Genomic DNA, 26,732 nt, shown 5'->3' with positions numbered 1-26,732 from the left:
TCCTGTGCTTACGCAAACCACACGGTCAAGACTCGGCATTTTGTCAGAACCAGTGAAAGCATTTGTTCAACGTTGCAAAAGACTTCTCTTTCAGCTTCACTCCGACATCACTCACGCACTCACTCAGTAACTCACTCACTCGGTATACACCACATTCTTTCTAGCTTTTTCTTTTCTGCTACATATTGTATTACTTCTACATTTCTCCTCTCCAAACTTCCTTGGTTAACCTCCTTCCCTCTCTCATTCGTTATGCTCTCCTTCACACACACACACACACACACACACACACACAAACGCACAAACACATACGTACCCTCATGCCCCAAAGCAAGCATACCGAAGCATACCACTCAGTCTGTCCACGCAAACCACGCCTATCGTTGCACAGCGCTTCTGTCGCGAAAGTGTCAGACCGTAACTCTCGAGTTGACCTACGCGCAGTCTGTCACTCGCACAACGCCGCGCTCTTGTCAATATTTCCCCACCAGGCGTCAGCTGTACGCTGACGTCAGTGCTTACAGCGACAATAACGATGACAATGATGACGAAACATGCGGGAGCTTGTACTTCGTGCGCATGCGTAGAGACAGATCGACATCGCCAGAATGTTGACAGCACATTGCTCAATCCGCACCAGCAATCAACGCCTGCGTCACCAGATCGTCGACTGCAGGCTTCTTGGCCCGCACAAGCGACGACACTTCCGGCGCAAGTTTCGTCATTTCCTGTCGACATCACTACAACGCGTCGGCAAGAAACAGAGTTCAGTGATACCGGTAGGAAGAAGCACGCGTCGCCAAGCTTCACGGAAGTGTGTTGCTCTTGATTCAACGCCCCCACCTCACCCCTCTTCCGCCAATGTAACGAGCCAGGCGTGTGCGGCCTTCGTCCCATATCCGCGACTCTTTACCTTGTAACTGGGAAGCAAATCAAAATGGCTCAAGGTTAAATTGCTCGTGTTCGATGAGTCGCAGTCGGGAAACGAGAGAACCAGCCATTCGATTCGTTTTGCCGCGTGCTTCACGCTCCTATATGAGCGACTACAACCTCGAAATTTTGATCATTGTGTACTTCAACGACAAGTTAAAGGTCGAGGTACACAAACATAAATAAGGCTCACAGAAATCAGCAGAATAACAGGTGCCATATACCCAGCTTTTCGACCTCATTGCGAAAAAATAAGGTTACGCAGCGTTTCCAAGTAGAACGATGCGACAAACGTATAGGTGATATATAATACGTATTATACGTATCATATATCTTATAATACGCATTCTGTGCGAAGGCAACATCAACGTTGTCCGTAGGACACGCACCTAGTACCTCTACATTGTGAGTGCAACGATTAATTTAACCCGCAATTACTGCGTTCGTATATCAACATACAAAACAAGTCCTCTTGATTGGTAACCCTTACCATCGTTTTTTTTGTACATTTTCACACACACACACACACACACACACACACATCTTATGATCCACATATGTACAATACATACATACACATAATTACAACAAAGGCCATATGGCATTGGACTGCTGACCCTCGCGTCGTGGCATAGAATCCCGGACGCGGCGATCAAGCGACAATGCGGTCGCCGCGTCCATGTTTTTGCCGGAGGCCAAATACTTGTGGCCCGCATGCTTATATTTAGGTGCACGTTAAAAAAAAACTACATGCGGTCAACGTTTCCAGAGTCCTCCACTTAGGCGTCTCTTGTCATTATGCCGTTGCTTGAGATTGTTAAACTGGAACAAGTATCATTGCTATCATTGCTGTTATTAACAAAGAGGGTTGCCCATACCGACTGCTTCCGCCTCGTGCCACAAGTGAGAGCGGTGGCATTTTTAATCTACTTTATTTGAGCGAGCTCCCAACAGCGTTTACGGATTGTGAAAATATTTATATTAGACAGATTTAGTTGCACATTCGCAGCAGCCGTACGAACGCAGCTTCCCATTGCGAATGGCTGGCAGGCTGCGCCTGTGCGGCTGCTGCGGAGGCGCAACTAAATCTGTCTATTTACTCGACAGGCCAAAGCCCCGCACGGGACGTTAGACAAAACCTAAAATAACAAGTCAAGCGAAGTGAAGAGGTTCGCGTTACAGGTGTTGCAGTATAGTATGACGAATAGGTCAACTGTTCAACATTCTTTGGCGTCAGGACAAGCAAAAGGGGATGTGTTCTCCCGTTCTTGCTATGCGTGATGCTACAACGGCACACCCAGTCAGAATTCTCTTGCCCGAAAACAACCGAGACCACGTTCGATTGCAAAAAAAAAAAACGTTTAGAAAGTTGCGGTATTCTGTGTAATCGCAGGAAGCTCTAAAACTTGGCTCCTGTCTGTGAGGTATGTGTCTGATATGCATCAAGAGAAAAAAAAGAAGGCTAGTACCGCATCGAGAGTCAAGCAACGAATGCGCGATACCAACTAACTTGAATATTATGCGAAGTAGGCCTGTCGGCTCACCCCTATTAGGACATGGACATGGTGTAAACAAAGGCTTAGGACATGGTGTAAGACTTAGGACATTAGGCTTAGGAGGAGGAGAAGGAGGAATAAATAAGGAAGGATTAGGCTTAGGACATGGTGTAAAGCAAAGCGCTCGTGTAGAGGCACAGAATCGCCGAAGGGAGCAAAACGAACGACGTTCGTTCTGTCTGTGGCCTGGAAGCAAACTTCACTGTGAACGTGCAACACGTATACAGTGGTATGAGCCGTCTGCCACTCTCCAGTAAAGACACGGCGAGCGCGACCGCCACTCTCGGCTGGTCGTCTGCTACAACCTCGTTGCAGCGAGCGCTACAAAACTCATTGCACCAATGAGCGCTACCTTGAAGCGTCCCGAACTGTATCTGACAAATGTCGCAGAATGACAGAAAAAAAGAGGGAAAAGGCAGACAGCCACGACAACCTGGTTAATAGTCAACGTGAGCACTCAGCGCTGATAATTATTCCACGGTGGTCCTTACTCGTTCAACACTCGAGGATATTAATGTTTTACAGAAGTCTCACTCTCAACTGCGGCAAAGTTTTAAAACACTGTCGCAGTGCGCATTTTACTTTAGAAAGTGTTCAGTGTGAAACGTGTTTGCAAGAACACCTTCATTCACTTATTCTTTCATTCTTATTTTTACGTCGCATCTACGAATAACAAATCATTCCACGAACCAGTAAAGTGGCTGAAAAAAAAAAGGTAGATAAGAAGTGGTAGAGAAAAGGAGGCTGAGTGGGGGGACTGGGAATCCCGCTTGGTGCAATACGACGAAACCTGTGCCTCATGTCAAGTTTCTAGCACAAAGCGGCACTATATATCAAACGAGTCAGGAGCGCCTTTGTTTTTTATCCACTGCACGGAGAAAGAAAAAATCAAGACAGCTTCACACTTGGGGTACCAAGCCGGAAGGAAGTGCGAAGCTGGGTGACCTGCCTTGTTCCTTTTGATCTTTCTCTTTCTTTCATCCTTCTTTTCTTTCTGTTCTCTTTTCCAGTTTTTTTTTTTTGCTGAATTCTTATCTCTCCCTTTTTATTTATCGTCCTATTCTTCCCCCTTGCTTTCGCCCTCTCTCCCTATTTCCGGCTTGCTTCCTCCTTAAATTTCTGTACGTGGTTTGTGTTGTTCCCTATACCATAGTGGTAATTTCCACACTTTATATCGTCATGAAGGCTAAGAACACGCCGACAAATACTTGCGCTACAATCACTATCAAGGTGCTCGAAGAACAAGAGGAAGAAGTCTATTTGCTCTGTCTATTTACTCAACAGGCCAAAGACCCGCACGGGACGTTACATAAAATCTGAAATAACAAGTCAATAACAAGTTGAGCGAAGTGAAAATGTATGCATCACAGGTGCTGCAGTATAATATGACGAGTAGGCCAACTGTTCAACGTTCTTAGACGTAATATATATATATATATATATATATATATATATATATATATATATATATATATATATGAGATATAACAGACAGTAATGCCAAGGAATGTACAGGGGCAGTTATTAACATTAATGGAATGTAAATAAGAATAAAGAAAAGTGGATGAAAAAATTACCAACTGTAAGCAGGAATCGAACCTACGACCTTCGAATTACGCGTTCGATGCTCTAACCACTGAGCTATTACAGCGGCACTCCCTCCATCCACTTTTTTGGGTTTATCTGTGAATTTAGAAGTAGGAGCGACAGTCAGCGCCATCTATAAGCCAAACAACGAGTGTGAAAACACTCTTATGCGCATGTTTGGCGTCACGTAGCACGTGAACTTATTATGCGCGGGCAGCTGATTAATTGTCCCTCTTATACAACCTAAACACACCAAGTCTGCCAGTACGAGACCCTCGTTCAATGAAATAAGGGAAAGAAGTGTATACCTAAGGGCTCGTTTTTCCGTGTTTTTAACACAATAATAATGAGATATAACAGGCAGTAATGCCAAGGAATGTACAGGGGAAGTTATTAACATTAATGGAGTGTAAATAAGAATAAAGAAAAGTGGATGAAAAAATTACCAACTGTAAGCAGGAATCGAACCTACGACCTTCGAATTACGCGTTCGATGCTCTAACCACTGAGCTATTACAGCGGCACTCCCTCCATCCACTTTTTTGGGTTTATCTGTGAATTTAGAAGTAGGAGCGACAGTCAGCGCCATCTATAAGCCAAACAACGAGTGTGAAAACACTCTTATGCGCATGTTTGGCGTCACGTAGCACGTGAACTTATTATGAGCGGGCAGCTGATTAATTGTCCCTCTTATACAACCTAAACACACCAAGTCTGCCAGTACGAGACCCTCGTTCAATGAAATAAGGGAAAGAAGTGTATACCTAAGGGCTCGTTTTTCCGTGTTTTTAACACAATAATAATGAGATATAACAGACAGTAATGCCAAGGAATGTACAGGGGAAGTTATTAACATTAATGGAATGTAAATAAGAAGAAAGAAAAGTGGATGAAAAAATTACCAACTGTAAGCAGGAATCGAACCTACGACCTTCGAATTACGCGTTCGATGCTCTAACCACTGAGCTATTACAGCGGCACTCCCTCCATCCACTTTTTTGGGTTTATCTGTGAATTTAGAAGTAGGAGCGACAGTCAGCGCCATCTATAAGCCAAACAACGAGTGTGAAAACACTCTTATGCGCATGTTTGGCGTCACGTAGCACGTGAACTTATTATGAGCGGGCAGCTGATTAATTGTCCCTCTTATACAACCTAAACACACCAAGTCTGCCAGTACGAGACCCTCGTTCAATGAAATAAGGGAAAGAAGTGTATACCTAAGGGCTCGTTTTTCCGTGTTTTTAACACAATAATAATGAGATATAACAGACAGTAATGCCAAGGAATGTACAGGAGAAGTTATTAACATTAATGGAATGTAAATAAGAAGAAAGAAAAGTGGATGAAAAAATTACCAACTGTAAGCAGGAATCGAACCTACGACCTTCGAATTACGCGTTCGATGCTCTAACCACTGAGCTATTACAGCGGCACTCCCTCCATCCACTTTTTTGGGTTTATCTGTGAATTTAGAAGTAGGAGCGACAGTCAGCGCCATCTATAAGCCAAACAACGAGTGTGAAAACACTCTTATGCGCATGTTTGGCGTCACGTAGCACGTGAACTTATTATGAGCGGGCAGCTGATTAATTGTCCCTCTTATACAACCTAAACACACCAAGTCTGCCAGTACGAGACCCTCGTTCAATGAAATAAGGGAAAGAAGTGTATACCTAAGGGCTCGTTTTTCCGTGTTTTTAACACAATAATAATGAGATATAACAGACAGTAATGCCAAGGAATGTACAGGGGAAGTTATTAACAATAATGGAATGTAAATAAGAAGAAAGAAAAGTGGATGAAAAAATTACCAACTGTAAGCAGGAATCGAACCTACGACCTTCGAATTACGCGTTCGATGCTCTAACCACTGAGCTATTACAGCGGCACTCCCTCCATCCACTTTTTTGGGTTTATCTGTGAATTTAGAAGTAGGAGCGACAGTCAGCGCCATCTATAAGCCAAACAACGAGTGTGAAAACACTCTTATGCGCATGTTTGGCGTCACGTAGCACGTGAACTTATTATGAGCGGGCAGCTGATTAATTGTCCCTCTTATACAACCTAAACACACCAAGTCTGCCAGTACGAGACCCTCGTTCAATGAAATAAGGGAAAGAAGTGTATACCTAAGGGCTCGTTTTTCCGTGTTTTTAACACAATAATAATGAGATATAACAGACAGTAATGCCAAGGAATGTACAGGAGAAGTTATTAACATTAATGGAATGTAAATAAGAAGAAAGAAAAGTGGATGAAAAAATTACCAACTGTAAGCAGGAATCGAACCTACGACCTTCGAATTACGCGTTCGATGCTCTAACCACTGAGCTATTACAGCGGCACTCCCTCCATCCACTTTTTTGGGTTTATCTGTGAATTTAGAAGTAGGAGCGACAGTCAGCGCCATCTATAAGCCAAACAACGAGTGTGAAAACACTCTTATGCGCATGTTTGGCGTCACGTAGCACGTGAACTTATTATGAGCGGGCAGCTGATTAATTGTCCCTCTTATACAACCCTTAGGTATACACTTCGAGCCCTTAGGTATACACTTCTTTCCCTTATTTCATTGAACGAGGGTCTCGTACTGGCAGACTTGGTGTGTTTAGGTTGTATAAGAGGGACAATTAATCAGCTGCCCGCTCATAATAAGTTCACGTGCTACGTGACGCCAAACATGCGCATAAGAGTGTTTTCACATTCGTTGTTTGGCTTATAGATGGCGCTGACTGTCGCTCCTACTTCTAAATTCACAGATAAACCCAAAAAAGTGGATGGAGGGAGTGCCGCTGTAATAGCTCAGTGGTTAGAGCATCGAACGCGTAATTCGAAGGTCGTAGGTTCGATTCCTGCTTACAGTTGGTAATTTTTTCATCCACTTTTCTTTCTTCTTATTTACATTTCATTAATGTTAATAACTTCCCCTGTACATTCCTTGGCATTACTGTCTGTTATATCTCATTATTACTGTGTTAAAAACACGGAAAAACGAGCCCTTACGTATACACTTCTTTCCCTTATTTCATTGAACGAGGGTCTCGTACTGGCAGACTTGGTGTGTTTAGGTTGTATAAGAGGGACAATTAATCAGCTGCCCGCTCATAATAAGTTCACGTGCTACGTGACGCCAAACATGCCCATAAGAGTGTTTTCACACTCGTTGTTTGGCTTATAGATGGCGCTGACTGTCGCTCCTACTTCTAAATTCACAGATAAACCCAAAAAAGTGGATGGAGGGAGTGCCGCTGTAATAGCTCAGTGGTTAGAGCATCGAACGCGTAATTCGAAGGTCGTAGGTTCGATTCCTGCTTACCGTTGGTAATTTTTTCATCCACTTTTCTTTCTTCTTATTTACATTCCATTAATGTTAATAACTTCCCCTGTACATTCCTTGGCATTACTGTCTGTTATATCTCATTATTATTGTGTTAAAAACACGGAAAAACGAGCCCTTAGGTATACACTTCTTTCCCTTATTTCATTGAACGAGGGTCTCGTACTGGCAGACTTGGTGTGTTTAGGTTGTATAAGAGGGACAATTAATCAGCTGCCCGCTCATAATAAGTTCACGTGCTACGTGACGCCAAACATGCGCATAGGAGTGTTTTCACACTCGTTGTTTGGCTTATAGATGGCACTGACTGTCGCTCCTACTTCTAAATTCACAGATAAACCCAAAAAAGTGGATGGAAGGAGTGCCGCTGTAATAGCTCAGTGGTTAGAGCATCGAATGCGTAATTCGAAGGTCGTAGGTTCGATTCCTGCTTACAGTTGGTAATTTTTTCATCCACTTTTCTTTCTTCTTATTTACATTCCATTATTGTTAATAACTTCCCCTGTACATTCCTTGGCATTACTCTCTGTTATATCTCATTATTATTGTGTTAAAAACACGGAAAAACGAGCCCTTAGGTATACACTTCTTTCCCTTATATATATATATATATATATATATATATTATATATATATATATATATATATATATATTACAGAGTGAGAGAGAGAGAGGAGACACAACTTAGCAGTTTTCTTAGTTTTATTTCCAACGGTTTCGACCGTTGGACCGGTCTTCATGAGGGTTTGTGAATAGGTGCCACACACTTATTCACAAACCCTGACGAACACCGATACACCGGTCGAAACCGTTGGAAATAAAACATAAAACTAAGACAACCGCTAAGTTGTCTCTCTCTCTCTCTCTCTCTCTCTCTATATATATATATATATATATATATATATATATATATATATATATTGTATGTAACGGACGCAGGGTAAGCTCTTGCTCGTATACACCATCCTGAACTTACTTAATCACGCGCCTGCTAAGCGTTACATCGCTCACGTGTACACCACTATCCGCAAAATAATAATAAAAGCACTGCTTATAACTTGCAATGTGAACACGCGCGGTACGGTTGTTAAATGATTACCTGACATGCATGAGGGCATTTAAAGCACGCATATATACATGCTTCAACGCTTTAGCAAGTTTTGTGGACGGAACAAAACGCAGGCCTGTGTATGTTTACAGGAGCACCTTAAAACAATGTCCGATATACGGTTGCTGTAACGCAAGGGCGGTACAACGGGAAAGCACTGAGTGGAAGGTACGATTCTTCCGAATCAATACGCGGGGCGAACTCCCCTCAGCCGGCCGTTATAAACAGGCGCACGAGCCCCGCATGCACCTCCTCATCGATAATCAATCACACACCCACGCACGGTTCGTTCCAAACATAGCCATGAGCTGGTAAATAAGAAATACAGAAAAAGGATATGGCACCTGCGTTCTTTTGAAGCGCCAAATCACGCGAAAGCCGTATACCGCCGGCGCAAACATTAATTACCGTAACCAGTCGTGCCGAACCTATAGCTAGCTGTATGTAACGCACTTTCAAACTCTCTCCCTCTCTATCTCACACACACACACACACAAAACTAACTTAAGTTCTTCTGTCGATGTGCGAAGGTCACACGCACAATGCGTTCATTTTTCCGAGCCGGAACAAAGGATTCTGGGTCATTGGCCGAGCCCATCCTCAGCCCAGAGGGCTTTGAAAGCTTTGCTGCGCTTTTTGCGGACGACTGGCCCCAGAGACAGACTTTAGTGTCTTATACTCTTTGATGTTGCCTTTCCTCTGTCGCATTTTTTTTTGTAATTTCTCTCTCTCTCTCTTCGCAACATTTCTTTTCAACATCTTTCATTCCCCTCACGCCTTTCCCCAGCACAGGGTAGCCAGCTGGTCTAAGAACTGGCTAACCTCCCTGTCTTTCCGCTTAAACTTTCTGCCTTCCTTCCTTTCTTTTACGGGCGTCTGTGAAAGTCTGTTCTGCGGAGTCCCATAATAGGTGACGGAAAGGTGAAGAAAGGGACCACTTCTGCACAAGCTTCTGAACGTTTTCATTTTTAAGTTTAATTTCATTGTTTAGGCCTGGGCATCGGTTGATGCCAGCCCGTTACAACAGGCGGGGCGACTAATCTAATTGAAAGAAGCCAGCCGTTTTGTAGCACGTCTGTAGTACTAAGTCACAATAGGCCGTTTTATTGCAGTACTAGCCACACATTATTCAATGCCGATTTCTCAGAAAGAGAGCTTTTTTTATTTGTCTAAAAAAACTGTACTGGTCCATGCTCCGTACCACGATGTGCTCCGTATACCCGGAGCCAACGGGACTATCACTAAAGCAATGTGTAATCCCTGGACTACCGCTAATTTTCTGGCAGCTATATAAGAAGCTTTCTTTTTGATAGATCAGCGTTGATCAGCTTCGGGCTTCAAGCAGCTGATTGTCAGGTTTCTTATCGTAGCATTTCATCTAGAGCCTTTCTCTCTGTGTCTGTACTCTCTTCTCCGTGGCGAGAGGCTATGCGCGGCCACCCCGCAACGTACGGATTTACCCTCCCTAATGGGACGGAGTACGAAAGCGGAGTTGTATCGGGAGAACGACAATAGGTCGAAAAGAAGTGCGCGCAACTATAGACGTGAGTTTGCCGTGCCCGCCGGCGGAATACCAAATCGCCAGCGGAGGCGTTGCAGCTGCTATATTTATACGATACATAGACTCCTTTTTCACGGTAACCAGCGTGACGCCCTTCCCCTTCGGCGGCACAGCAAATTATCCGCGAAAGGCGCCAAATCACTCGGCTCCATTGTCGTCGACTCCCACAGCGCGTGTGCACTCGTGCACGCCCGCGTTTTCCCTCTCTCTACGTCTTTTCCGCTTCACCATTACCCTTTCTCACGCACTCACCCGGTGTGCTGATCCTTCTGCGTCGTTTCGTTCGAGTGAGAGAGGTGCTATTATATAATGATGCACGAAAGAGTGACGCATCCTGTTTTTCTCCGAAATTCGCGCGATTATAGTTGGAGCTTGGTATAGTGTCTTTTATTTCGGCTCTGTCGTGAAGACGCAACCCCAAACCAAACAACGGTAGAAGTATATGCAGCTGTTCTACTTTTGTTCTTGTTGTTTTTTTTTCTAATCTATCTTTTACCCGTTTTCCTTTTACTTTCTTTAGGCACACAGCAACTCACGCATGACTGGGAACTTGTACTCCCCTTCCCCATACATATACAAAGTAGCATGTCAGCGGTAATTACACGCCGACAAAAGCCACTGTTTTTCTAATAAAGACACTCTGTTCATCTCTCTCTCTCTCTTTCTCTCTCTCGTGATCCTTATTGAAGAACATGCTAGTTTTATTCAAACCCAGATGATGACAAAAGAAACGCCCGCGTTTTCCCTCTCTCTACGTCTTTTCCGCTTCACCATTACCCTTTCTCACGCACTCACCCGGTGTGCTGATCCTTCTGCGTCGTTTCGTTCGAGTGAGAGAGGTGCTATTATTATATTTCCTTGCTTCTTTGCTGTTTTTCTAAAGATAATTGCATGCCATAATCCGCTATGAAGCTGTCGAAGCGTTAAGCTACCGATAGCACTGATATTTAGCGATTTCGTGCGCGATATAATCTCGCTATATGAAGGTTTCCAACACCCTGTCTGCTCTATGTGCTGCGTTTTATTTTTTTCCGAATTTTCAGTGTGCAGCTTTCCCAACGCCCGATGACACCAAGATTCTGCCGACGAGCTATATCATTCAGCGCAGCGGCATTTGTGACGTAACAACTTTCCAAAAACAGCCATTTTCCTAACTCGTCAAGACGTTTCAAGCGAAAAGGAAAAGTTTGAGGGAAATTCTCGAAGTGGAACGATACTACGATGCTTGAAGGGTAACGCCGTCAAGAGACTGCACGTATCTGTTTCGGCATATGGCGACGCTTTTGTGTGTGCGTGAAGGGGAGGGGGGTGCACGCACGTGTATGTGTGTGTAGACGCCCTCTAGGTCACATGAACACGCCGGTAAGATCAATAACCCTGGCGTAACCTAACGTAATAAACACCGAATCTGTTTGTTAACTCATGTTGAACTCAACATCATGCGTTTTTATCGCTCATCCATTTCGTGCCGTCTAACATGTGCAGTAGTGTCGAGCAAACTAGTCATTCACCCTATTCTTACAATGTTCATCATACTAGAGCCGTTCAAAAGTTATATGAGTGCAGAGCAGGGCAAACTGACCTTAAAAGTACGCCCGGGATGAACTTCTCGTGCTGTTTTACAGTGAAGTAGAATATGCGGAGCCGAAACGGATGTCCGTAGGCAGGTTGTTTCTAGCGCATGCACCATGCGTCACAAAATATAGCCACATATATCAGCAAAGTCTCACTAGTCACCAGTGCCTCATTAAAATATGAAGTGTTTGCGACCAAGCATGGAAGCGAAACAACAACGTATGTACCACAAAAATTGGAGCAATGCAACTGCTCCCTAATTGTTCACTAAACCGTCTCGTAACGGAGAACGAGGCAAGACGACGCATACCACTAAATGGAGAATTTTAAAGGAACACGCGCAGCATTCAAAAGACACTTTCTGTATATCATTTATGAAAAATATGTGCCCTTTTTTGCAGTTCATCTAAATTCTGAGTCATCTCTGTGATACAGACTAGACACCTTCGCTGGTCCGTATTCCCAGAATGTAAAGGGCGGTAATCTTTTTTTTTTTCTTCTCATGTCCTTTATATAGAATAAAAACGGTATGGTTTGCGCAAATCACATTATTTTGATTTCAGCCTAAAAACGCAGTTCGCAGTTTTTGCATAGCTTAGTCGCGTAGGATCGTCGCATGTTCCATACATGTGGCAGGGCCCATATTGAAATTTTCGTTTATCGCTCTGAGATAACGAAAACAACAGTCACGGCCAATGACTTTCAAGCTCAATCTACATACATCTATTTGTTCGCTAAGTCACGGATACAGTGCTTCGACCTGTGACGACACTTCAAAAATCTCCATTATAACATATGGTGTGTTATTGCTCGAGATCACTGCGCCCCATCAGTACAAATCCGGCGACTGAAGTAGGTGCTGGCTCTGGCACCAATGCAAAACGAACTGACAGCGGTGGAAACAAAGCTGTAGCGGCGCATCACTTGGTCCTAAATTGACCGGTTTCATTCTGTGGGCAATAAGCTCTGATGCAACCATGCTGGAATCCGTCTCTAAAAAGTATACCAAAAAAGAAGAAAATACTTCCAAGATTTGAATGTCATCTGGGTACCTAGAAACGAATCACCGGCGGGTAACTTGTCACTGCCCAAAATCGCTTTCTTCAAGCTATCTGGGCAGGTTCAGGCACGAGCGTTTGCTGCGCCACACGAAAGCAGCCCGAAAATAATACACAATGCTTCTTCGCTTTATAAACTTCTTTCATCCATCCATGGACCCAGTATAGAAACTAGGTAGACGGACTTGCTTACACCAAACTTGCGTGAGATGACACACTGTTCCCGCTGAAAATTCAAACCTGCATCCTCTCTTACCTGGTCAATACACTATTGCTTAATCGTTGCTATTACCCGTGAAATGAATGTACCCGTTCACACGCTATGTGTCGCGAAAACTTCCGAAGCAGCTGCACATCAAGTTCTGCAAAATAATGCGCTCTACCATATGTTAAGGGAATGTAAACGCAACCCAGCTATACTACCAATCACTGGACCGAACGTCAAGCATTGGAAGGACCAGAAGACAGGCTCAAACCTTGACGAGTAGCGACACCTGGTGAAATAGGCTATAGCTGTCAGCTCGGACCCCCGGCATTCTGGACGCCACCCACCGCCGTAGGCTCACCTATAGTATAATGAAGGGTATTCAACCCATTTTACTCGCCTTTCACTGTCATCGACAAAGCACATTTTACATCTTACATATAGCAATAAAGTGCCAAAGAAACTTTCCTCCTGCATTGGGACGCGTCCGATGCGTACCCATGGCCCGTACTTAAGATAGCTGCATGCTTCTAGAAAATACGGCACACGAGTCCCGCCGAGTCCAATGCAGGAAATAACAAATATTATTCAGCGACATCTGCGCTCTCTCAGCACATTCCAACACGCGTCGACTATACTACTACGCAGACTCTGGCGTTTGTTCAGCGCATCGAACTATACGACGGCGAAACCTGTTTCTGTATGCATGCATGCTTAATCCGCCGGACCGGTGAATCCGTTCGATTTTTACACCGAGACGTTCGGCTGCATGGGAGTAGAAGTACTGCCACTTATGCTGCGAACATCTTTTCTTTGTCCACGTTCGACTCTCTTTTGCTTCCCCGGCAGCGCGTGCGTCTCTAATAGACAAAATCGCTGGGGTTTTACGTGCCAAAATCGCGGTATAAGGCGCGTCGTAGTGATGGGGCTCCGGATGATTCCGATCCGCATAGGGTTCTTCAATGCGCTATGATATCGAACAACGCACGGGTTTCTTGCGTTTCCTTTCCATTGAAACGCGGCCGCCAAAACCGGCATAGAACTTGTGACTTTCGGGCCAGCAGCAGAGCACCGTGACGAATGTTGTACCGGCGCGAACACTACAATAAATGTTTTAGCAGTCATCGCAACCTCCATTATTGCTCCTATGCTGGAACTTTGCGTTAAATCATGACATTTTGGGACAGTACAAAAAAAAACGTTTTGAAGTTCGATAAGCGACAATTTTTTATGATTATGTTGCTTCTACCGGCTCCCGTGTCGATTGCTTCTTGAAACAAGAAAAACTCAATCGTGCTCAAGCGTCAACTTTAGTACTTACACTAAGGCATCAAGCAATGTCTATCCCACTATATATATATATATATATATATATATATATATATATATATATATATATATATATATATATATATATATCACTTTCTTTACCTCTTATCATGGTTAAGTGTAGCACTGATTCACCTTAAATAGCTTAGTCACTCTCTCCTTGCTTCTAAATAAAGCGTTCCGCTTAAAGTGAGCCTGCGAACATATTTCAACGGCTTCTGTCAACCTAATTACAACATTCATGTTCTGCCAACAATAGTTAAGAGGAGGCGCGCTGAATATCCATTTAAAAAAAACTTTCTGGAAAACACAAACTCCTCTTAGTGGTCATCGAATACCTCCACAGCTTCACTTTCGTACAGTGACGCAAGACCACACAACGACATTGCTACTCTCTCCGCTTCCTCGGGTGCATAACAGACTCTGGCATATCGAGCACACTCGTTAAAGAAAAAGGGAAAGCGGCCTGGCGTCATTGGCCCTCCTCTCTCACCAATTACGTCATCCGTCGCTCGCCGAGGTCAAGGTAAGCCGGAACACAACCTGAGGCTGATGACGACGCTTCGGTCAAGGAAATCTGTCGCGCTGTACTCAATGTCACCGACGAATCGTCGTCACCGGTGCGTCAGGCTAGGTGGAATAGGTAAAACAATAGCATGGGCTCACAAGAACACACAAAAATCGTTGACGGCTTCGACAGCCTCTAGGTAACAAAAGCACTAAAACGCGGTCGAAACTAAAACAATAAAAACACACGACGTCGTCTGCAACACAGAACACCACCCCACACGGGTCTGCAGACGAACTCCTCGGGCGTGATTATGCACCGCTCGTTGCAGACGCAGACTGGGCGCAGACGATGGGAGAAGATATGCCCGCCGTCGTTGCGATAGCTGCGCGCCACGAATCAAAACACAAGCGCACACAACACACGCACACATAGACACGCTTGCACGCAGCAAGGACGCGTGCTTTCACACGCGGAGGGGAGCCCGACGCGATCTGTGTCGCGCGAGCCGGCGGGGCGGCCGGGGTGCAGTCGACGTCGTGTCCGGGGCGCTGGCGTTGTTCCGCCTGCCGGCAGGCAGCGTCGACGGCTGCAGAGGTCGTCGTCGCCTGTCCACGATCTCTCGTTCCGGATCCGCACAGAGCCGTCGACGGTTTCGCGCGATGCCTCACAAAAGGCGGAAAACAAGAAGCGCGTCTCTGCGACGGCGTGAAAAGATGTTGCGGCGCCTAGGCGCGTCACCTGTAACGACTAGTACTGCGGCAGCCTGGGTTTTTTTGCTGGACATTCAGTCGCAACACTCTTCCGCCTTCTCGCCGTGAGCGCTCGGTTCTTCCCTCGAGCTATTTCGCCGGTTAAAAATGCCCGATGACATCTCTTGTGTCTCCAAGAACGAAGTTTTAAAAAAAGTTGTATTGTACGACGCGGCGGGAGGAAACCAGAGCCGTGATGCAGCGAAGCAGTCACTCACAGTGGCGAAAACATGCCTCACTTCACTTCTACCTTTCCAATGAAGCGTTCACACGGTATGTTGACTGGTGGAATAGCATTCCATGCCGATCGCTACGCAAGAGTCGCGGATGTGTGGCTATTCGTGCATAAGTATAGAGATCGCCGCGAGGCAGCCGGAGTTCCGCAGCCTATACGCGTCGCAGCCACCGGACGCGCGTGCAAACACGGGATGTGACAACCCCCCTCCCCCACATCTTTTTTCTTTTACGTCCTCTACATTCAGGCAAGGAAGACGGAGGGTGAAGGAACTTCGTGTACGGAGGCGGAAGAGACGGCACGGGAGGCCCAGAGTTGGGTTGTGGAAGCCCCTGCACGCTATGTGCATGGCGCGCGGCATTCGCTCATTCAGGCTTTTCCTTGGCCCTGCCGTTAAAAAGAAAAAAATAAGGAAGTAAAGTCTCTCGTTGATTATATTCTTCCAGTGCTCGTGTAGATGGCATGGAGGGCTTCGAAGCGTCCTTGCTGCGAGGCGGCATTTGTGTTGCACAGCCCACCAGAGAGAGACCACGCGGAAAAATACGAGCCCGCGCGGAAGCATCAGTCAGCGAATCGTGCAACGCGTGAGCAGGATGAGACGACTGGCCCATTCCTCACACGCTGCGGAAAAGAAACTCTTTCGCGGCACAAATTTCGACGAGAAGTAACTCGAGAAAACGGCCGCGAGGTGCAGGCACCGTCACGTGGGCTGCGACTCGCGCGGATAAACAAGCCCTATATAATGTCCGTGCACGCGTCCAGTTGAAAGAAGGGAATAACAACAGGCTTCTGAAAGTTAAACGAGCCAGAACGAGCCGTCGCGCGAAGGCCGCCGCAGGGTAAACCGGAGACGCCGGGGTCTCTCGCATCACGTGATGCAAGATGCGTGGGGCGAGGCTGGCGCTATTGCACGCGTTTGCGCGAGTACACGTCATCTCGTGTTTGCGCGGTCGCGTCAAAACCGTGCCGCATCCCGTAACCGACAGCTGGCGTCCTAAAATCAGCCCTCAGTTATTCGTGATCCGTTATACGGGATACAAAATGTTATCATCATAAACCAGCACGCGCTTTCTCTGTCCTCATTTTCCTCCACGTCATCTTCACCTTATTAATTGATTGATATGTGGGCTTTAACGTCCCAAAACCACCATATTATTATGGGAGACGCCGTAGTGAAGGGGTCCGGAAATTTAGACCACCTGGGGTTCTTTAACGTACACCCAAATCTGAGCACACGGGCCTACAACATTTCCGCCTCCATCGGAAATGCAGCCGCCACAGCCGGCATTCGAACCCGCCACCTGCGGGTCAGCAGCCTAATACCTCAGCCACTACACCACCGTGGCGGGGCCTTCTTCTTCTTCACCTTATGCTTCGCTCACAGAACATGCGCGCCGATATGTCCTTTAGCCTAAAAGTACGTGCACGGTTCAGAATGCTACGTACTGCATGCACTAAGGGGGTTACATTCAGTGGCAGTAATAAAACGGCCATCTTCTTTATGATTTTCTTTTTTAGGCAGGTTTAACGTGTCCACCATGGCAAAGCAGTAAAGTGTCCCTATATTCCCCGATCGGGTGAGAAAAAAAAACGAATAAACACAGCCTTAATCATCGATGAATTTAGAAAAAAAAATACACAATCTATCGAACTTTTCGAGGGCCAACCATCGAGACATTGTGTGTATATAAAAAAAATGGCAGATCGCACGTATACAGTGGGAATCGATGATATGCGAAGCACGAATGAGAAATGTTGATATGTCACTTTAAGATCAGCACAACGTTACGAGATGGAGGGAAATGATGCCGTACATGACTTCCGTCTCATGATTGTCATGTTTGGATGTGTCGTTTACCTTCGCCATCTATTCACGTCACGATACCAAATTTAGTATATGTGGAGCTAGTGAAACAGCCGCGAGCACGCTATGAGCGGGGTATGTAGTCATGTTCGTACATGACGCGCGTGTCAAGATTATCATGTTTGCACCAGTCATACATTTCGTCATCCATTGGCGTCACGTAACACAAAATTTGATATATGTGGAGCTAGCAAAACGACCACGAGCGCATCATGAAGCGCCCAATATACTCCAATGTAGCGTTGACGCGCGCGCACGCTGCGCACAGCGACGCTACGTTAGCAAAACTCTATAGTCTGACGCCAGGCGCGACCAGCGTTCGTCGGCGCGGCCCGACGGCAACCGGTGCGGAATGCGACATGCTGCATTTCGCGCCGATGCGTTACCCAGACAACACTGCGTCTCCCTCCTTTCGTGACGGAGGCACGCCGGACGCGCTGAAACGTGCATGCGTAAAAGCAACGCAGCACGGCGCGCACCTGCGAGTATATATGGCAGGACCAGCGCCTGGCGTGGCAACGCTGGAGTGACGCGATGAAATTAACTCCGGCGAGCACGCGCACCGCGTCACGCTGAAATGTATTGGCGCCTTCACTGTGGCGCGTAGTCATGTTCTCACATGACACGCATCTCATGATTATCATGTTTGCACCAGTAACATACCATCGTCATCCATCGGCGTCAAGCAATACCGAATTTGGCATATGTGAAACTAGCGAAACGGCCGCGAGCGCATCATCAGTGTGGCAAGTAGTCATGTTGTTACATGACACGCCGGTCATGATTATCATGTTTGGATGTGTCATTTACCTGTGTCGTCCGTTCACGTCGCGTAATACCGAGTTTTGTACATGTGAAGTTAGCGAAACGGCCGCGAGCGCATCATGAGCGTAGCTTGTAGTCATGTTGTTACATGACACGCATCTCATGATTATCATGTTTGCACGAGTCACATACTTTCGTCATCTATTGACGGACTGTAATACAAAATTTGGTATATGTGACGTTAGCGAAACGGTCGCAAGTGCATCATGAGCGTGGCATGTATTCATGTTGTTACATCACACGCATGTCATAAATTTCATGTTAGAGTCTGTCGCTTGTGTTCGTCATGCAATCATGCCATACCATACCAGTTTTGCAACATGCCATGTGAACGAAACCACCGCAAGAGCTGCAGGACCATGAAATGTAAATCACGACATTAATGACATACATTTCATAATTTTCATGTTACGACTAATCAAATACGTTCTTCATACAGTCATGCTACGCCATACCAAGTTTGATATCGATACCATTATCGAAACGGCCAGGGGAGCTAAAAGTCGTAGGCGGACAGACAGACAGACAGACAGACAGACAGACAGACAGACAGACAGACAGACAGACAGACAGACAGACAGACAGACAGACAGACAGACAGACAGACAGACAGACAGACAGACAGACAGACAGACAGACAGACAGACAGACAGACAGATAGATAGATAGATAGATAGATAGATAGATAGATAGATAGATAGATAGATAGATAGATAGATAGATAGATAGATAGATAGATAGATAGATAGATAGATAGACAGACAGACAGACAGACAGACAGACAGACAGACAGACAGACAGACAGACAGACAGACAGACAGACAGACAGACAGACAGACAGACAGACAGACAGACAGACAGACAGACAGACAGACAGATAGATAGATAGATAGATAGATAGATAGATAGATAGATAGATAGATAGATAGATAGATAGATAGATAGATAGATAGATAGATAGATAGATAGATAGATAGATAGATAGATAGATAGATAGATAGATAGATAGATAGATAGATAGATAGATAGATAGATAGATAGATAGATAGATAGATAGATAGATAGATAGATAGATAGATAGATAGATAGATAGATAGATAGATAGATAGATGGATGGATGGATGGATGGATGGATGGATGGATGGATGGATGGATGGATGGATGGATGGATGGATGGACGGACGGACGGACGGACGGACGGACGGATAGATAGATAGATAGATAGATAGATAGATAGATAGATAGATAGATAGATAGATAGATAGATAGATAGATAGATAGATAGATAGATAGATAGATAGATAGATACGCTCAAAGTCGCCGAAGTTCGCTAAGAAATGCTTCGCATCCAAAAGGTGTTTAACAATTTCGAAAACATCGTTATCAACTATAGCAGAGCAGTGAGCTGTCCCGGTTCGTACCGCACAATAACTGTCAAAAACTATTGTAAGGACAAAGTATGAATTTAAGATTGCCTCGTAGTCAGAGCCAAAGACGCAACACAAAGCAATGAAGAGAATGACAGGCGCTGCTAGTACTCCCAGCTTCGAAACGTGCCTTTCGCTCTGCTATCTTCGCCATATAAGTGCATCAACGTGTCCAGTTGTGAATCTCTCCAACGCACAAAAATGTAAAACCACACATTTTTCTTAATATCAGGGCGATACAGAAGTTCCCCTGCCAACGGCTCCGAAAGCTGTCAGCCGAGCAGTTGCTACCAACACGTTTCCACACGTTTTTCTTCATACCCAGTTGGCAAGATAAACACCTTTAGCGAACTCGGTACATAGAAAGATACAGTTAACAAATCGTAAGCGGGCACGTGAATCTGAATGAGTTTAATATTGGGCGAGTACGCCCTTGAACATTCTCGTATTTAGCGCAACGAAACAGCCCAACCAAAAGATAAACGAACAGAGGCACCTGTGTTCGTCTTCTTTTACGTTGTGCTGTTTCTTTGCGCTAATTACGCCGGCATTAAGGCGAAATCATTACATGTCTTTCCGATCGCAATAATTGCCCATCCACGTACCACAAGTGATGCAAGTAATCATCACCACGTGATGACGTCTCTATATGACGTCAGAGATCACTTAAACTTGTGACGAGTCATGTAGTGACCATGAAGTCACATGTCCTGATGTCAAAATGATGACGTCGTAACCTGACACCTTCGATTGGTCAGAGGTAGTCCGATCATGGAGGCAACGCAAAACCAGGTAACGTGGAAAAAGCTTGTACTGTCTGCGATCTTAGAGGCAATGCAGAACAACGTCACGTACGCAAAGCCCTCAGATGAGATAGAGTGAGAATGAATGCATCGACCGAGACAAAAAAAAAAAAGAAAAGAAGGTAGCTCTAGGCTTTGTGCTGTCCTAAGCGAATGCATAATGGACCATGCGAGTTTTTACCGTGAGCTTTCATTAGCCTCGCACTATCGAGCATGATTTTGTTTCATAGTGAATTTGAAATCCACGTAATAAGAAACGTCGCAAACACTTGTTTGGCCCCATATCCTAGCTGGCTTGTGTGACACGTATGTCTTGTGTAACTGTATGATATGCCCACAGAACCACCACATTTCCAGGGCCATATCAAATATCTGCCTACTGGACGGGCCACGACCCTTATTACTCGTACGTGGATTCAAGAAGCATTTGCTGACAACTTTTAAGTCAACAGCATGAACTAATGTTCACGATGTACGCTGGCGGAACGAGGTTACCACGCACTTTCCAAGAAACTGCCGTGGCTTCTGTGCTCTAAATCCTCTACGCTGCGTTGAACGACGTCGACAGCCAGTCCGTTAAGAGAACGAAATTTATTGGATTCTGGTCGCAGTCGCTGTTAGCTCCAGACAAGCACTAGTCCTTCCTGACTTCTTTTTGTGTGAACTTCTTCGGGAACTGTATTTTGGGGCACATTCCCATTTTTCTTGTTTTCTGGTATTTTCTTACCCTTTCCATCAAGTCAATCATTATTGGCCAACCTCCGCACTGTCCTACAGCTTTCTTCCTTTTTTCCTTTCTTTCTTTCTTTCTGTCTTTCTTTCTTTCTTTTTCTGTCTACTCTTATCCCATTCCCTAACTACACCGTAACACTCGCTGTCACGCTGCCAAGACAAATTACCGTAAATCGCTGCCAGTACTAACCACGCGATATCCAAAATATTCATTTTTCTTGGAGACATATCGCACCCTAAATAATCATCATGATACTGTGGTGAAGCTGACTGTAATATATCTTGACTATGCTGCTAAAACAGAATTCAAGTTTCATTCGTGGTGCGTGAATATTCCTTAACCTCATAAATTTAGAATTTCGAAATTCCATTCCAATATTCCTAATATTTGAAAAAGTGAATATTTTAAAATAATCAGGGACGGGAAGACCCCGAAGTAAGGAAACTTTGAAAGAGTGGGGAGTCATTTCTACTTGTTTTAACAATTGGGTTACTAGAATGCATGCCACACCGGCTTTCAATGACTCTTGGCGCTATAATGATCCCCGGATTAAAGTATTTTTGTGGCGACACTGTAGTTATGTTCACTACCACCGAAGCAAACGTGTCATCAATCCACTTTCGTCCCTATGCGATTGGTCATGAGATGGTTGAGAGTACGGCTACATTTGGCTAAGGAAGTGCGATTTTTTGACACGCTATTATGACTAACAGCGGACGCAAGTGTTATGCTGACGTGAATTTTCTTTCAGACGAAGTATACAGTTTTTTCATTCCAAAAAAAAAAATTAAGTTTTTTTCATTCCATTCAATGAAGTATTCAATAATGATGCTTACCTGAACACTAAGGCCCCAGATGGGATAAGTGGTTTATCTGTTTCATTAAATATCGAAAGGCATGTGCGGTGTACGGTTCAACGTTTCTTAAATTTAATGGCTCAGTTTTATTTCAAGGCTGCTGACGAAGAGCAAGTCGGCAAACTGTAATGAACTATCGGCTATTTTACTCTCTGCTATCAGCCGCAAAAGTTTGCGGCAACTGCCTCACGGGGCGGAGAGCCGGAAAAGCTGCATTACTGCGCCGCCTACCGTGACGTGGCATGGTGTTGCGGCTATCATCCGCGGGCTCGGCGACTAGATACGGCGCTATCAGACAATTCACTGACTTCTGATATATTCTCGGTGATGCACCTTTCCGCGTCCACATAATATTGCTGCTGACAGTACTTATATATATATATATATATATATATATATATATATATATATATATATATATATATATATATATATATATATATATATATATATATATATATATGTGTGTGTGTGTGTGTGTGTGTGTGTGTGTGTGTGTGTGTGTGTGTGTGTGTGTGTGTGTGTGTGTGTGTGTTAGCGAAAAAAAGTGTACAGGTAAGAGCTCAATTTCCCGTTTTTTACACAATATTATTGAGATTTAACAGACAATAATGCCAAAAAAAGTATAGGGGAAGTTATTACACCGAATCGTAATGTAAATGTGAAGAAGTGAAGAGATAACTTGCCGTGGGCAGTTCGATTAACCTTCGATAAACGCGTTCGATGCTCTACCACTGAGCTACCACGCCGGCTATCCCCCCAGCCACTTTATTGGGTATATAGGTGAATAAAACATGGGAGCGTCAGTCAGCCCCACCAGTAGCCATGGCGGCGAGTGTCGCACACTCTTTATGAGCCTATTTGGCGTCACGTAGCACGTGAACTTATTAAGAGCTGGCAGTTGACCAATAGTCCCTCGTATACATCCTAAAAGCACCACGTATAACAGTACGAGACTTTCGTTAATGAATTAAAGGGACACTAAAGTCAATTAACAACTCACGTCAGAGTGAAAGCTCAATGTATGACAACATTTAAAACGACATTATTAGCGACAGTGTCCTACTTACCGTGAAGTCAAGGCATATGCACAAGAACACATACACCACACCAGGACATTCTCAAAATGCTCCCGATGACATCAGACGGACCACCTACAATTAATCACTAGCAATCAATCTAGCTGCACTAAATAAAGAACCTTCCGTGCATCACCAGACGTAATATAATGCTATCTGTACGTTTCTGTTCGATTTATGAAAAAAAGAACCACCGGATGTTACCATGAAGAATGACGCGAGTGATTCGAAAATTCCATTTTTGCGTAGTTACACTGGATCGGTGGTGCCCTCTAGCGGGGCACAGTTGAACAAAAAAACGTCTGCAATCTCGGAGCCAATGGTGGGAAATTGATCAATGGCCGTTGTTGCTGCTGTGGCCCCCGCTGCTTTCAGTCTACTGCTACTAGCACAGTAAAGCTGGTGCACGTTGTGTACAGCAACAGGGACGTGAGTCGGTCCGGTTGGTCTGCCTCTTGAGGCAGGTCATTTGAAGTGAACTAACCTGATGCGGACCACTAAAACGTTATTTTATTTCAAAATAGGCCTTTCGTTGACACACAAGTGACACCGAGAGGTTTGTAAACAGCTATTTAAACAATTAACGTTGACTTAATAGTTACCTTTAGTGTCATTTTAAGTAAAGAAGTGTGTGCGTGTGTGTGTGTGTGTGTGTGTTTGTGTGTGTGTGTGTGTGTGTGTGTGTGTGTGTGTGTGTGTGTGTGTGTGTGTGTGTGTGTGTGTGTGTGTGTAGAGAGAGAGAGACAGCAATGCCAGGCATGTCAACCCAGAATCAATCAATTTGCGCCAGTGCGAATCAACACATTGCACTAATCCCCAGCCGACCCAAAAGCTGTCAGTTCCTGACATAGCTTCAAAGGGCATGCGAGATATCCCCAGCTTTTACCAAACGTCGACGGCGTGTGATAGCATCAACATGTGACGCGATCACTGCAACGGCACGTTTTGCGAGTCGTATAATGAGGTCACAAATTTTGTCGATCTGTGAAGTCATCCTAACATGGCATGATGTCATCATCGCGTACTTTTTTTTTTGCATAACTTCGCGTTGGCGCCAACGCCAACAGTGCCTTTTCGCGCGCTTTGTGAGGCATCTCTTTCACGCTACAACAGCGTACTTATAATATAGGTGTGCGTTAAGAAACTCCAGGGTGTAAAACTTCGCAATCATAAACTGTACTGCTTATTACACAATAATATAATGTTCTTGGTCTACAAAAGCTCGGAACTCCACTTTTAATCTGTCTTGATTACGCGCGATTGATCCCTCTATGCTACTTCCTCGCCACTACCAAGGCACGTACAAGAACTTATCTGCCACGGCAAGAAAAAGAAAAGCGAGGGAACCACGTGCGCCCATGTAGTGCTCACGTGAACGCGCACCCGGCTTGTTCCGTCCCGCGTTGAAGGACGCAAGGCCATCCTGTTGTGGCCGGAGAAGAGGCCCACGCATGAGCGCCACTTGAGAGGGAATTGACGGTGACTGGAGCACGAGGCAATCGACGGCGGTGGCTAAAGATGAGGACGCCAAACGTCGCCGCTCCAAGGAGACGCAACACTTTCTTCCGGGGCAGATGATGCGCCTGCCTGATGGGCGTATGACGGTCGCATGTTCCCTTCCCGCGCTGTCGGTGCAGCTCGGTCTCGATCATCGCTCCTTGCTTGCAGCAGTTGGCGCAACGCTCGTACACGCGCTGTTCCTTTGCTCGTTTGATTCCGTCTTCCTCTCTTCCGCTATTGTGTGCGACGTAAGAGTTGCGCCAGAAGCGGTGAACGAGTTATCGACATTCAATCATGTGTCTGCATGCATCCCGTTTGCGCAATCACCGATCTATGTGTTAGGGCTCTTAGATTACAAAACATTTAATGATGTTATCACACGTCCGATTGACTGGTGGTTCGTTTGATTGATTGATTGACTGGCAGATTGATCCGACCGTCGGTCGGTCGATTTATTTATTAATTAATTTATTTATTTACTTTCACCATATGTTTGATTAATTGATACGTGAGGTTTAACGTCCTAAAACCACCATATGATTATGAGAGACGCCGTAGTGGAGGGCTCCGGCAATTTCGACCAGCTGGGGTTCCTTAACGTGCACCCAAATCTGAGCACACGGGCCTACGACATTTCCGCCTCCATCGGAAATGCAGCCGCCGCATGAGGAAAGCGCACTCTTACTGGCTACGGGCCTGCCTGCATGGAGCATATCTGCAATATAATATCGAACAAAGGCAGCACTGCAGCTCTCCATAGATCAAAGTAATTCACACCTCAAGCGCCCGACTGACGTGGAACTGAATCACGTCGTTGACGTGTGCGCATAACGCCTGCATTCTCCCAAAATGTTGCAAAACGCGAGAAAGAAAACTGGTATAGATCTACCAGGGAGCCCAACAGATAGCGCCAAAGTTGTTTGAACAGAGCGCCAGCTTCGCCCGCATCGGCGAGCATTGATCTCGTTTGGAAAGAAAGCTACATGCCCGACGTCACGTCGAGAGGGGTCGACACTGTACAGACGCGAACGCGAAGCGAGCGGGCTATGGTTGGCATCCTGACGCCAACATTCTGCGCACAATATTTCGCTAGTTCCGTGCATCACGAGGAAAGTCTTGGGCGTCGTTCGGAAACGTTCGCTTAGTCAGAAAGTAGCTGCCGACGTTCATAGCATTGCGAATATGCAGCAGAACCCACACGCAAGGTAAAGGGCTGTATCGGCACTGATGCGAGCGCTTGTTCACGTTCCTGAAACTCTAGAGAAGCCGGATAGGCCACGGTTCCGACGGTGCGCTATCCATCTAACGGACTGTCGCGGAGTCTCTAAAGATGCGAAGGAAGCCGACTTTCAGGAAACTTCGCAGCGTGCAAATCGCGTTGCAAGAGGCGACGCCCAAGAGTGAGTGAGTGAAACAACTTTATTCGGTCCACAATAGACGCGAGTAAACTCAGCGTCACCTGGCTAGGCCCACTCGGGGACCATCAGGTTAAACCTGACGGCCCTCGCGCGGGCCCTCTGGACGGCCAGGATTTGAGAGGTCTGGTCCTGGGCCTTAATGAGTCGCTTCATTTCCTCTTAGGCGACGCCCAAGAAAATTATTTTTCGGGAATTTTATTATTATTACTTAGAAAAATTCATTGCCGGACGAGTCAGTACGTCATACTAAGAAAAGCGCTAAAAACGAGGACACGGAAAGAAACGTGACAACACGAGCGCTTGCTGACAACGGAAAGGACATTGAAGATCAAACAAGACTTAGGAACTATTGGTTTCTTGCTTATGCATGGTCGCCAAAATTTTCTATGCTTATTTGTTTGCTTTTCACTAAAGAGTCCGCCGCGTTGGTGAAGCGCTCATGGCTCTCAGCTGCTAATCAGGATGTCGCGGCTTCGATCCA

At 45.4% G+C, this 26,732-nt stretch overlaps 1 protein-coding gene across 2 annotated transcripts in view; it reads right to left on the bottom strand.

Annotated features, from left to right (window-relative positions):
• LOC142817837 (metabotropic glutamate receptor 5-like) overlaps positions 1 to 26,732 on the bottom strand; it is a 441,308-nt gene that overhangs the window by 217,278 nt on the left and 197,298 nt on the right. Inside the window, exon 1 of one of the 2 annotated variants that reach the window (XM_075895690.1) lies at positions 14,744 to 16,840. The exons of the other annotated variant lie outside the window; for it this stretch is intronic. The gene's annotated coding sequence lies outside the window, so the exon portion shown is untranslated. Of the gene's footprint in view, positions 1 to 14,743; positions 16,841 to 26,732 lie in introns of those variants that run through there. 2 annotated transcript variants of the gene reach the window in all.

Source organism: Rhipicephalus microplus, chromosome 5 (genome assembly GCF_043290135.1).
Source record: "Rhipicephalus microplus isolate Deutch F79 chromosome 5, USDA_Rmic, whole genome shotgun sequence".
Classification (NCBI taxonomy): domain Eukaryota; kingdom Metazoa; phylum Arthropoda; class Arachnida; order Ixodida; family Ixodidae; genus Rhipicephalus; species Rhipicephalus microplus.
Note: the sequence above shows the minus strand (reverse complement) of the source record. Positions and strands in the feature narration are given on the sequence as shown.